Source organism: Pelodiscus sinensis, chromosome 1 (assembly GCF_049634645.1).
Source record: "Pelodiscus sinensis isolate JC-2024 chromosome 1, ASM4963464v1, whole genome shotgun sequence".
Taxonomy (NCBI): domain Eukaryota; kingdom Metazoa; phylum Chordata; order Testudines; family Trionychidae; genus Pelodiscus; species Pelodiscus sinensis.
The window spans coordinates 13,643,121-13,656,533 of NC_134711.1; positions in this window are offsets into that span (position 1 = coordinate 13,643,121).

Genomic DNA, 13,413 nt, shown 5'->3' on the forward strand with positions numbered 1-13,413 from the left:
CTTGCCCTTGTCTCCTCCCTCTGATTGTCCCGGTGGCCTTCCACAGTTTGGTCAATATGTTCTTTCCACCCTACCATGTACCCCTGCTTTCCAATGGCATTTAGTTTGAAATGTTTCATTGTATTAGCAGTCAGATCTGACTACAGGGGTACTTACAAATGGGCTACATAATAAATATGGATGTTTGATCATATTTAACAGCTGACTGGGATAGGGAAAGAGGGCCATGTTGGCAGGAAGGAGAGGGGGTTGGTGAGTTTATTATGTGGCAGGGAGTGAAGAAGCCTGGGAAAAACTGAGGCATGGAGAAGACAGGGATCTATAGAACTGTATGGACAACAGATTTAAAAAGGTAATCAGGCAATGAGTAGGAGTGTGGTTGACATGGGGGATCTGCCAGGCATAATAAGAACAGCCGTACTGGGTCAGACCAAAGGTCCATCTAGCCCAGTAGTCTGTCTGCCGACAGTGGCCAGCACCAGGTGCCCCAGAGAGGGAGGACCGAAGACAATGATCAAGTGATTTGTCTCCTGCCATCCTTCTCTAGCCTCTGACGAACAGAGGCCAGAGACACCATTTCTATCCCCTGACCTCCATGAAATTATCTAGCTTCTCTTTAAACTCTGTAATAGTCCTAGCCTTCACAGCCTCCTCTGGCAAGATGTTCCACAGGTTGACTACACGCTGTGTGAAGAAGAACTTTCTTTTATTAGTTTTAAACCTGCTACCCATTAATTTCATTTGGTGTCCTCTAGTTCTTCTATTATGGGAACTAATAAATAACTTTTCTTTATCCGCCCTCTCCACACCACTCATGATTTTATATACCTCTATCATATCCCCCCTCAGTCTCCTCTTTTCTAAACTGAAAAGTCCCAGTCGCTTTAACCTCTCTTCATATGGGACCCGTTCCAAACCCCTAATCATTTTAGTTGCCCTTTTCTGAACCCTTTCCAAAGCCAAAATATCTTTTTTGAGGTGAGGAGACCACATCTGTACACAGTATTCAAGATGTGGGTGTACCATAGTTTTATACAGGGGCAGTAAGATATTCTGTCTTATTTTCTATCCCTTTCTTAATAATTCCTAGCATCCTATTTGCCTTTTTGACCGCTGCTGCACACTGTATGGAAGTTTTCAGAGAACTATCCACGATAACTCCAAGATCTCTTTCCTGATTTGTCATAGCCAAATTAGCCCCCCATCTTACTGTACGTATAGTTGGGGTTATTTTTCCTGATGTGCATTACTTTACACTTATCCACATACATGTCAACTTCAATAGCTGATTATTTGAACACATTGGCACATAAATGGGAAATTCCCACACAACGAACTTTGAGTTAAAACTGTTAATCTACATAATCCAGCAATGCAAACTGTGAAGAGCAACGAAAATAAGCACCCGATTCTCTCTCTCTCTCTCTTTCACTGCCTGCGGCCCAAATATTTTCATACAATCAAGGGATAGCCCTAACTCAAACACAAGTGTAATATGCTGCATGCAAATTTATGTTCTGTAATTCCTACATAAAAACTCCTAACAAATTCACAATCTCAGAAAGCATGGATGACCCATTCAAGCAATTCTTCCTAACATGGTAGATAATCACATATCACAGCTACCATTCGCAATCTGACATCATATCACACTTATGCACACCAATGCAAACCCATGAACAGAACTATGTAGTGTGGCTCTCATCAATTCACACCTGTTTTGTTAATAATCTAAACCCAAGGCCCCAGCTTGCCTGAATCCAGCCCCCGAATCTCAAGGTTCCCCTCCCCAGCAGGGCTGAAGGACACAAAATCTATTGGCCTGGGCCCCACTGGGCTCTGGTGTGCGAGTGGAATGTGGGGAGTGTCATTCTCCTCAGTCGGGAGCCATGTCAGTAAGGATTTGGTTTTTGTTTTTTTGCTTCTCACTTGGGGTAGGGATCTGGTGTGCAGGACAAGGTGTGGGGTCTGAGAGGGAGTCCGGGTGAAGGAGGTGGTTGTGACCGGGGCAGGGAATTGGGGTGTGTGGTCCAGGAGTGCATTCTGGCCTGGGGGAAGGATGTAGTAGGAGGTACAGGATTTTGGAGGGAATTGTGACCTAGAACAGCAGGAGGGTACAGAAGGTTGGGGTGGTGATCTAGGGCAAAGAGTTGGAGAGTAGGAGGGGGTGAGGTAACAAAAGAAAGCTCTGGCTGGGAGCTGCCAGCCAGCAGTCTAACAGGGACCCTGAGGCAGGGCCCCAGGCTTCACAAAATAGCTGGAGGTTTCCTTTATGTACTGCTCTGTGCCATGCATCCCTGATGGGGGCGGGGGGAACTTAGTGCACTGCCCCTGTCCCCAGGCCAATCTTCGCTGCTCCCATTGGTCAGTTTTGGTTCCAGTTCTGGCCAATGGGCGCTTCAATGATTAGACTGGGGGCCAGGGCAGTGCACAAACTCTACCCTCCCCGGCCAGGGATGCACAGCGCCTAGAAAGAGCCGCTAGTTGTTTTGAGCAGCCTCAGGATGCAGCAGGCAGAGAGCCTGCCTTAGGATCTCAGCGGGGTAGGCCATGGGCAGGATCAAAAGGCTTGGTAGGCCGGGTCCAGCCCATGGTTGGATTGTGCCTCTCCCTGAGCCATGGGAATCTCTCATGTGAGCAGTGACCAATTCCAAAGCTGCTATTCCTTTTCTTTCATTTAGCCACAATATTAGCATCCATGTTCCCTCTAGTCTTTTCCATCCACGTGCAGAATAATTCTTATGTGCATCAAGGCATGTGTGAATGTGCATCACCAACAGAAATATAAAACCTAGCTGCGGGCGATCTGTTAATCAGCTGGGCCACATTTCAATTTCTTCAGAGCGGCCACGCAAGCGACTAGCTAATAAGGAACACTGATTACCATTGAGTTGTTGGACATTTTTTTGTTGTTTTCTTTTTGGAGCCCTAGTGTATTGCCATGTTTCCTTAATGCTCCATTAATAAAATGAATAAAGATGCTGTGTGATCAGAATATCTGAAATGCCAGGCAGTCCTAGGAATCATTTGTGTGCGGACATATTTTGCCCACATTCTTTGGCGTGGGTTGGAGTTGGCTGATTTCCTTTGCTGTGGTGATTACTGGCATGGAGAAGCAAGTTATTACTCTTTTTTGGTAGTTGCTCCATGATCCAGTGGTGGTGATAACATGTACCTCTTGGAGACACAGTGGGTGAAACCTGGCCACACTGAAGTCAACAGCAAAACTCCCATGGATGTCAATGGAGCCAGAATTTCATTCATTGAGCTTAAATGTTGTCTTATCCTTAGTTTTATAAAGAATCATGTATATATAAAAATAATAATGTCTTTCATTTAAAGACTCCTCTTTCCTATATCTATTCCATTTACATTTGCTAGTGCCTTATCCAGTCTAGTTCTAAATGTCCAACACAATGAGGCTTCCACTACTTCCTTGTGGGAGATATTTCACATTTAGCTTATGCTCTGATACTTTAAAAAATGTGTTGGTCTTTAAAGTGCCACGGGGCCTCCTTGTTGTTTTTCCTGAAACAGACTTAAAAGGCTACCTGCTACCTCTTTGATTCCAGATTTTGATAGCTCTCATTGGCTATGTCTAGACTACAGGGTTTTTCTGGAATACCTACAAGGTTTGTCCAGGGAACACATCTACTCTTCTGCTTATTTTTGCAGAAGAGCAGGCATGCTCTTTCGGAAGCCCTGTCTTCCTCCGCCCATGAGGAAGACGAGCTCTTCCGAAAGAGGGTTTTTTTCTGAAATTTGGCCAAGTGTAGATGGGACAAATTTCAGAAAAGCCTCTTCCAAAAGAACTATCGGTAAAAGGTACACAAATTGCAGAGCACAATTTGCGTACCTTTTACCGATAAAGCCCCATAGTGTAGACATAGCTATTGTTAGAAAGTTTTCCTGATAATCAGCTGTAGGTGACCTTTCATCCAGAGCCATCACAACCAAATTGGCTGTTTTCTGTTTCATTTAGAAATTTTATAAACCACTTTTAGATCAATGTTTTAATATAAATATTTAAAACTCTGGACTCAGGACATGACCATTAATGCAGTGTTAAATGTTACTTCTCTTTTTTTTTCACAGCAGCTCTTTTTTTTTTTTTTAAGCAGCAGATATATTGAAAAGTAGCAAGTCCTTTTACATTCTCACCAGGGTTCCTCTTTTTTATCTCCGGATAACAAGGTATTAGTGACATAAAGCAAAGATTAAGAAATCCAACCAGCTACTGCATCTTTAAGATCTGTGTTTGCTATTTCTCCTCTGAGATCCCAAGGCTGATCTAAGATGTTCTTCAATGTAGTGTGATTATTTTTTCTGTGAACTCAGAATGGATATGACAAGCACTGAAGCCAAAACTAACTAATCAGACTAGCATCAATAGGGCCAATTATAGCTGGGTCCATGCTTTTAACCACTCATACATGTGCCATGGATTATTCATTCACTTGTAGACTTTGAGACAGATTTGTGGTTTTCCCAGGCAGGAACTCTCCTTCCCTTTCACACATTTTAATGAATATTTAAACCCAGGATTTCTCCCTCGGGGCTTTGCCATTTTACTTCCTGTTTCTATGGCCATCCAGGTGATTTAAGAATTTTAGTATAAACATAGCTCTTTACCGCCAAAACATTGACTTAGCTGAGTGTTAGTTAAGGTACTAGACAGACTCTGACTGTCTTACGGAAGGGTGTAAGTGATATGAAACCTCAGCTCAGCTGTCTTTTATTTATATACCCTCAGTGATTCCTTTGTAGTTGAGGTTACAAAATATCAAACCCACGTTTCCCCCCCCTTCAAACCTGTTGACCTAGAAACATGAATATTTGGCTTTCTTATTTCCCAAAAGAAAGTGGTGTTTTTCCTTACCTTTTTATGTCTGTATTTCTATAATTTGGTTCATTCTTCTTTTATATTTTAAAATTTGTTCTATTGCATTTCATGATTTTTCTACCAACATCTGGGTTCCCCCCCCCCATCAAACAAATCATTCTGTTGCCCACATTTTCCATTGGCTTTTTTATTTCTTTTGGGCAATATTTATGACCTGGTAAAATAAGATCTGCCTTTTGGGGATCAGCTGTAATACACAGTTACAACGAACAGCAATGCAAGAAGCTGAGCATGATTTTATAAATGACAATAAAAAGACTTTCTCCTAAAACAATTTAGAATTTAATGTAAAAAATGCTCAGGATAGATTAGGGAATTGGCAGTGAATTATAGTCTTCAATTCCACCTACACTTTCCAAGATTGAAAACAGTCCGAGTCAGCAGAGACAGGAGGTTGTTGCAGTCAGGTGTGTCTGTTGATTTAGCAATGTGAACTGTGTTTCTGTCTCAGCCTCCATGCCACTGGACAGATATCTGCATAACAAAAACCACTTCCACCACTGGTGGCCTAAGCATGGGGAAACTTACCTGAATGTATCATTCACACAGCTGCGGATATCCTTTACTGTATAAAATGCATCCCTTCTGGTAATTCAAGTGACTGGAGAGAGAAAATACCATTTGCTCTGGATCTTCATGAATCATAAATTTTAAGGCCAAAAGAATCATAATGAATGTCTAGTCTGACCTGCATAGCACAGGCTATAGAATTGTATCCACTAATTCATGCAGCAAGCTGTTAATATCTGCTTAAGCTAAAATATATCTCTTAGAATCATAGAATCCTAGGGCTGGAAGAGACCTCAGGAGGTCATTGAGTCCAGCCCCCTGCCCATAGCAAGACCAACCTTAACTAAATCATCCCAGCCAGGGCTTTGTCAAGTTGGGAATGAAAAACCTCTAGGGATGGAGATTCCACCACTTCCCTAGGTAACTCATTCCAGTGCTTCACCACCCTCCTAGTGAAATAGCTTTTCCTAATATCCAACCTAGACCTCCCATGCTGTAACTTAAGACAATTTCTCATTGTTCTGCCATCTGTCATTACTGAGAACAGCCTCTCTCCATCCTCTTTGGAACCTCCCTTCAGGAAGTTGAAGGCTGCTATCAAATCCCCCCTCACTCTTCTCTTCTGCAGACTAAATAAGCCCAAATCCTTCAGCCTCTCTTTGTAGGTCATGTGCTCCAACCCCCTAATCATTTTGGTTTCCCTTCGCTGTACCCTCTCCAATGCATTCACATCCTTTCTGCAGCGGGAGGCACAGAACTGGACACAATACTCCCAATACTCCCATACTCTTAGGCCATGTCTATACTATGCTAAAGTTCAACACAGCAGCAGTAGAGCTTCCGTGGTTCAAATAAGCAGGTCTAGTGAAGACCCACTAATTTGAATTGAGAAGGTGCCCCTGTTGGTGCCAGTAGTCCTGCTCCTCACAAGGAGCAAGGGAAGCTGACCTGAGTGTTTGTTTCCATCAACCTCCAGCCCAGAAACACAATTTAAGGTAGGTTGACTCCAGCTACGTAATTAACATAGCTGGAGTTGCATATCTTTAGTCAATGTTCCCCTTTAATGTAGACCAGGCCTTAGAAAGACATGCATTCTTGATTTACAGATTTCATAGATTCCCAGGTCAGAAAGGACATTGTAATCATTTTAGTCTCACCTCCTGGGCTACACACTCCATGGAACTCCCCCAAAATAATCCCAAGAGCAGATCTTTTGAAAAAAACATTTAAGATGGATCAATTGTCAGGGATGGAGGACACATCATGACCCTTGGTAAATTGCTCCAATATTTTATCGCTGTTAAAATTTTACTTATTAATTCCAGTCCGTAGCAATGGAGAACTTCCTGCAACCCTTGGTAGGTTCTAGTAGGTAATTATCCTCACTGTGCCTCTTTTCATCCTGAATTTGTCTAGCTTCAACTTCCAGCCACTTGGTTTTATTATGCCTTTCTTTCCTAGCTTTGTAAGATGAGCTCTCCCCTGACATCTAGTGATGCTTGGGTAGTAGGGGGATCTTTCAGGAAGCATCCTTGTTTGTGTAGACACGCCCACTCTGCCTGCTTGTGCAGCAGACTGGAGCTGCTTTGCCCAAAGGATCACTTTTGGCTTGTGTTGGATTGCAATTCACTTTGTTATGGGGCTCAGGGGTAATTAAGTGTCATCCTTGTTGCGTGAATAAAAGGCAGCAGGACTGTAGCTGCCTGGATTGAACTGAACTTCACTTGCTAAGCAGAAGGTAGGAATGCTAGAGCCCCATGGATATGAGAAAGTGCAAAGACATGGGCGGTGGGTATAAGAGGCAGGGGAAGGCAATGCCTTCCCAAAGTGCCCGTCTGGCCCCATTCACATTCCCCCCGCCTGTCCCCACCACTTTCAGATTGTCTCCTCCAAGGCTGAGGCTGTTCTGCCAACCCTCCTGGGGCTGGGAAGGCTGGGCACCGCCTGCACTCTGGGGCTGGGGGCCCACTCACAGCATACCCTCCAAGGCCAGGGGTGCCCTCTCCATGCTCCAGGGCAGGTTAGGGCTGCACACTGCTTGTCCTCCCCATGCTCCCATCATGGCCAGGGAAAGCTGGGGCCAGAGCTGCCTGCCCTTCCCTCCTGTGCTCCAGCTGCGCACTACCCACTGGAGCGGGGGGGGCCAAACCCTTCAGTAGGGGGGTGCTAGGTTCCTATGGGGTCCTGGACACCAGGGGCAGGGTTTTGGGCAGCAGGAGTGGGGCTGGAGTCTTGCCTCCCCCAGCCCTAGGTTCACTCATCGCCCATGTGTGAATAGGTGTTTTTGCCTGGGGCCTATACACCATTTGAGCATCCCTCTCTCCACTATTTAAGGACAGAGCTGATTAAGACTCCAAGTCTTTTGTTATGGATCAGCAGAGCTGAAATCATTGATAACCGGGTTCAGTGCTAAGCCTTAGACCTGCTTATGGGACAGTGTCTCTGCTGAAAGATACTGCCCAGCCTGCGCAAGCCGTGAGGCTCCAGCCTAGTGTCAGAAATCACTGAGGCCATGTCTTCTCTATGCGGAAGATCAATACCACTGTGGTTGATCTTCATGGATTCGATTTAGCAGATCTAGTGAAGACCAGCTAAATCAAACTCAGAGGGCATCCCCATCAGTGCCAGTACTCGTACTCCTCAGGAGGAGTAAGGGAATCCGATAGGAGAAAAACCTCTCACCCTGTGGATGGCGCAGAAACTTGATTTAAGATACATTGACTCCAGCTACATAATTAACGTAGCTGGAATTGTGTATCTTAATTCAACCTTCTGTTGCAGTGTAGACCAGGATTGAGAGCTGTGTTAAGTGGTGGAACCTCTAACAACCTTGAGGCTCCCAGTAGGGAGGGTAGGAGCAGAGTGAACAAAGATGGAGTATGTGGCAGCATGAGTGACTACAGAATAAATTTTGGAAGAGAAAGTAGTTAAGGACATAGAGGTGAATGGTAATTAAGATAAAATAAATCCTGGTTTTACAAAAGGTAAATCTGCCAGACTAACCAGATCTACTTCTTTGAGATTGATTTTTTTTTAGACAAAAGAAATACAGTAGATCTAATCTAACTGGATTTCAGTAAGTCATTTGATATGATTCCACATTGGAAATTATTAGTTAAATTGTAGAAGATAGGGATTAATATGAGAATTGAAAGGTGGAAGACAATGAGTAGTCCTGTGGCACCTTAGGGTGCATCTACACACCACCCTAAATTCTAAATAAGATACGCAGTTTGCACTATGCAAATTGCATATCTGATACCATTTCTATTTCAAAATATTTATTTTGAAATTTGGCACATCTACACAGCGCAAAATTTTGAAATAATGCACTATTTTGAGACATCCCTTAATCCTCATGGAAAAAGGGTTACAGGGATGCCAAACTAGCACGCCCGTTATTTTTAAAAATATTTCGAAATAATGAGCGGCTTCTTAAGACGCGGGATAGCTATTTCGGGATACCTCCTGTGTCCCGAAATACCTGTGCAGTGTAGACATACCCTTAGAGATTAATAAAAATATGGTGCCAGGGGACTACTCGTTTTTAAAATTACAGACTAAACATGGTTACCCCTCTGAGACTTTTTAACATGCAAGGTGGATACGGTAGTTCTTAAAGAGGCAACTGCAATGGGTTATACTGAAAGGTAAACTGTCACACTGGAGGGAAATTACTAGTGGTGTTCCTCAGGGATTGGTTTTAGAGCCAATCCTTTAAAACATTTTTATTATTGACATTGGCACAAAAAGTAGGCATTCACTAATGAAATTTGCAGAGGACACAAAGCTGGGAAGTACTGCTAATATGGAGGAGGACCGGAATAACATACAAGAAGATCTGGATGACTTTGTAAACTGGAGTAATAGAAATGGGTTGAAACATAAGAACACAAAGTGCAAGGTCATGCATTTACAGACTAACACAGATTTTTGCTCTAAGATGTGGATTTATCAGTTGGGAGTGACAAAGGAGGAGAAAGGGTGGGTGTGTTGGCTAATCACTAGATGACTATGAGCTGTCAATATGATGCAGCTGTGGAAAAGGGATAGGGCAGACCAGTGCTTTTTTGTGATGGTACTACCCGGTACGCAGTACTGGCACCTACAGATGCAGTACTGGCACCTCCTGTCAGAACTCCCCTGGAGTACCGGCACCCTTTTTTTTTAAAACAAAAAAAGCACTGGTGCAGACATAGGGTGCATCAAGGGGGCTATTTCCAGTAGAGACAGGGGAAGTGTTAGTACCATTATACAAGGCTTTGGGGAAGCCTTATCTGCAATACTGTGTGCAATTCTGGTCTCTCATTTTTAAGAAAGATGAACTCAACCAGGAAAAAGGGCAGAAAAGGGGCATGAGGATGATCCAAGGAATGGAAAATTGGCCTTGTGAAAGGGGACTCAAAGAGCCCGGCTTGTTAGCCTATCCAAAAGAAGGCTGAGTGATAAATACAGGGGCTGGGAGTAGTGTTCCCTCTAAGCTGCATGGCAGCCAAGCTTCACAGGTGATTACTCAGCCTCACCCAGTCAGTTAGCTCATTGCATGGAGCCCTGAGCTCCTGACTGGGCAGGGCTGATTAATCACCTTAGAGGGAACACCAGCTGGGAGGAGTTATTTACATTAAGGCTGCGTCTAGACTGGCATGATTTTGCAGAAATACTTTTAACGGAAAAACTTTTCCATTAAAAGTATTTCCGTAAAAGAGCGTCTACATTGGCACGGATGCTTTTGCACAAAAAGTGCTTTTGCGCAAAAGCATCCCTGCCCAGTATAGACACGCTTTTGCGCAAGAAAGCTCCGATGGCCATTTTAGCTATCGGGCTTTCTTGCGCAAAAAATTAAGGTGCCTGTCTACACTGGACCTCTTGTGCAAGTACCGTATTTTCCGGCGTATAAGCTGACTTTTTATACTAAAAAACATCCCCCAAAAATCGGGGGTCGTCTTATACGCCGGGTATAAACATACTGTAGCTTCGGCTACATACAGAACGTCCCTGTGCTGATACTGTATGTACCGCGCTGAGCCAATCACAGCAAGCGGTGTCATCTATTAATGCATACAAAGCCTGCTCGGATTGGCTGAGTCATGTCAGTCCCCGTGCGAGATTCGAAGGGATGCCGGAAAGGATGAGACCACAACTGGGGGTTTCAAAAAGCACAAACTGATTTTATTTTGATGACGCCAGACAATCATCAGAACAAAAATTAAACAGATTGCCAGACAACACAAAACAATTCCCTGAGGCTTTTCTAAATCACAATAATTCCCAATAACTGCCCAGGGGTTAGGAACAGTTGAATTAACACTGGTATTGTCCATAGGGCTGATTATTTACACAACTTTATACAAGGAAACAGTAAAAACCCTAAACCACAACTATTTATAAACTAACTTAGTAACTTTTTAGCCACTGTCACTTGACAAGCAATAAGGACAACTAAAAAATCAATTAGGATAGGGATGATGGCGGGGGAGGGGGGTTATACCAGTTCTGGAGACAGCAGGAACACAAGTACCAGTCACATGCTCATAAACTGTCTCCACTCGGGTCGACCAACTCGGAGTACGCTCAGTAAGACTCGAGAGCGGGGGGTGCAAGGCATCTGGGTGATCAGGCCAGGCGTTCACTCGATGCAAATCCCCAGTGAGAGAGGGGCTGCCTGCCTGTTTTATTGCCTGTGAACTTATCACCCCATAGGTTGGTTTTTGCTGCAGTGGGTGGAGTAGCAGGCCTGAGCACAAGTCAGCCCACTGGCTGATCTTTCACTGCAATGGGTGGAGCGAGCAGGGGAAGATTATTAATTTACATGCCCTTCTATGGAAAACACTTCACCCCACATACAGAGCTCCCTATACCAGCCTTAGAGGTATTACAGGCTATGGCTCCCTGCGACGGGCAGCCATTGTTGTAGTTCTGACTCGGACAAGTCAGAGAGGCGGGCTATTACAACCTTTGCCAATCCGAGCAGGCTTTGTATGCATTAATAGAATACACCGCTTGCCGGAATTGGCTCAGCGCGGTACATACAGTATCAGCACAGGGACGTTCTGTATGTAGCCGAAGCTACAGTACTGTATTAGGGCACATCCAGCGGGCTGGTGTTATTAAATGGTGTTGCCTCGGAAGGGGGGGTAGTCTTATACGGCGAGTATAGGCCAAAACCTATGTTTTAACTGGAAAATTAGGGGTTCGTCTTATACGCCCAGTCGCCTTATACGCCGGAAAATACGGTATTCTTGCGCAAGAGGGCTTATCCCTGAGTGGGAGCATCAAAGTATTTGCGCAAGAAGCACTGAATTCTTACATTAGAACGTCAGTGCTCTTGCACAAATTCAAGTGGCCAGTGTAGACAGCTGGCAAGTTTTTGCACAAAAGCGGCTGCTTTTGCGCAAAATCTTGCCAGTCTAGACGCACCTAGGTGTCAGTATAGAGTAGACACAAGAACAAATGGATGTAAACTGGCCATCAAGAAGTTTAGGCTCAAAATTAGGTGAATGTTTTAAACCATCAGGGGAATAAAGTTCTGGAAGAGCCTTCCAAGGGGAACAGTGAGGGCAAACCCCCAAACGGCTTCAGAACTGAGCTAGATACATTTATGGAGGGGATGGTATGATGAGATTGCCTACAATGGCATGTGACCCAGTAGGGGCTTTCAGCTGCAAAAATCCCAAATTGCTGCAGATGGGACTCTAGCTGGGAAAGGCTCTGAATTACTACAGAAACTTCGTTCCTGGGTATCTGCTTGGTGGAGCTTGCCCACAGGCTCAGGGTCGAACATATCATGTTTGGGGGCCAGGGAAGAATTTTTCCCCCCAGATCAGATTGGCAGAGCACCTGGAGTTGGTTGTTTTGTTTTCTTGTTTGTTTGCCTTCCTCTGCAGCATGGAGCACTACTGGTCATTTGCAGGTTTCAACTAGTGTAAATAGTGAATTCTCTGTAACCTGAAGTCTTTAAACCATGGGCCGAGGACTTCAGTAACTCAGCCAAAGGTTAGGGGTCTGTTTCAGGCGTGGGTGGATGTGCTCTAGCCTGCAATGTGCAGGAGGCCAGAGTAGATGACCACAGTGGTCCTTTTTGACCTTCTGGTCTATGACAGAGGTGGGCAATAAAACAGCAGCGATTCACCAGGTTAGCCTCTGGTGGGCCACTGCCACTATATTTACTTGCTCTTCTACAAGTACAGGTGATTGCAGCTGCTATTGGCCAGGAATGGCAATCTGCAGCCAACAGAAGCTGTGATGCCCCATACCCACGGAAGTGCAGGTAAATACGATGATGTGGGGGCCCACCAGGGACTAACCGTGGCAGAGTGGATCTGGCCTGTGGGTCAGTATTTGCCTACCCCTGGTCCAAGAGGTGGCAGAGTGGCTGATAGCAGAGCACTTGACAGTAGAGTGGCCAGCAGTGGAGGGGCTGACAGCGGAGTGGCTGAGGCCAGAGGGAAGGTTACAGAGTGAACAGCTCAGTAGGAGAGCTGAGGCATTGCTCAGCATGTTCCCTCTTTCCCCCCACTGAGGTGGGGAATGAGTCTCTGAACTCTGGGCCATCGCTGACCAACGACAGCAGCTATGAGCGAGATACAGCAGGGTGTGTCGAAGAGACATTTGTTTGCTGGACTTTCGCACCACAAGGCGAGCGGCTGAGGAAAAGGACATTGACCAACATACTCTGGGGGTGGGTGTTTTGCTCATGGTCATATTTCTTCGAATCACGCTTGTGGTGATTTCACAAATTGCCACACCATTTTTGTGGAGGTAACTATCCAATTCTGTGCACCAGCTGCCAGTAGTTCTTGCTAGTTCTCTTCAGACACACACATAGGGTAGGTCTACACAGCAAAGTTATTTCAAAATAACAGCCCTTATTTTGAAATAACTTTCCTAGCGTCTACACAGCCAAACCGCTATTTCAAAATAAATTCGAAATAGCGGAGGGCTTATTTCAAATTTGGTAAACCTCATTCTATGAAGAATAACACCAAATTTGAAATAGCCAT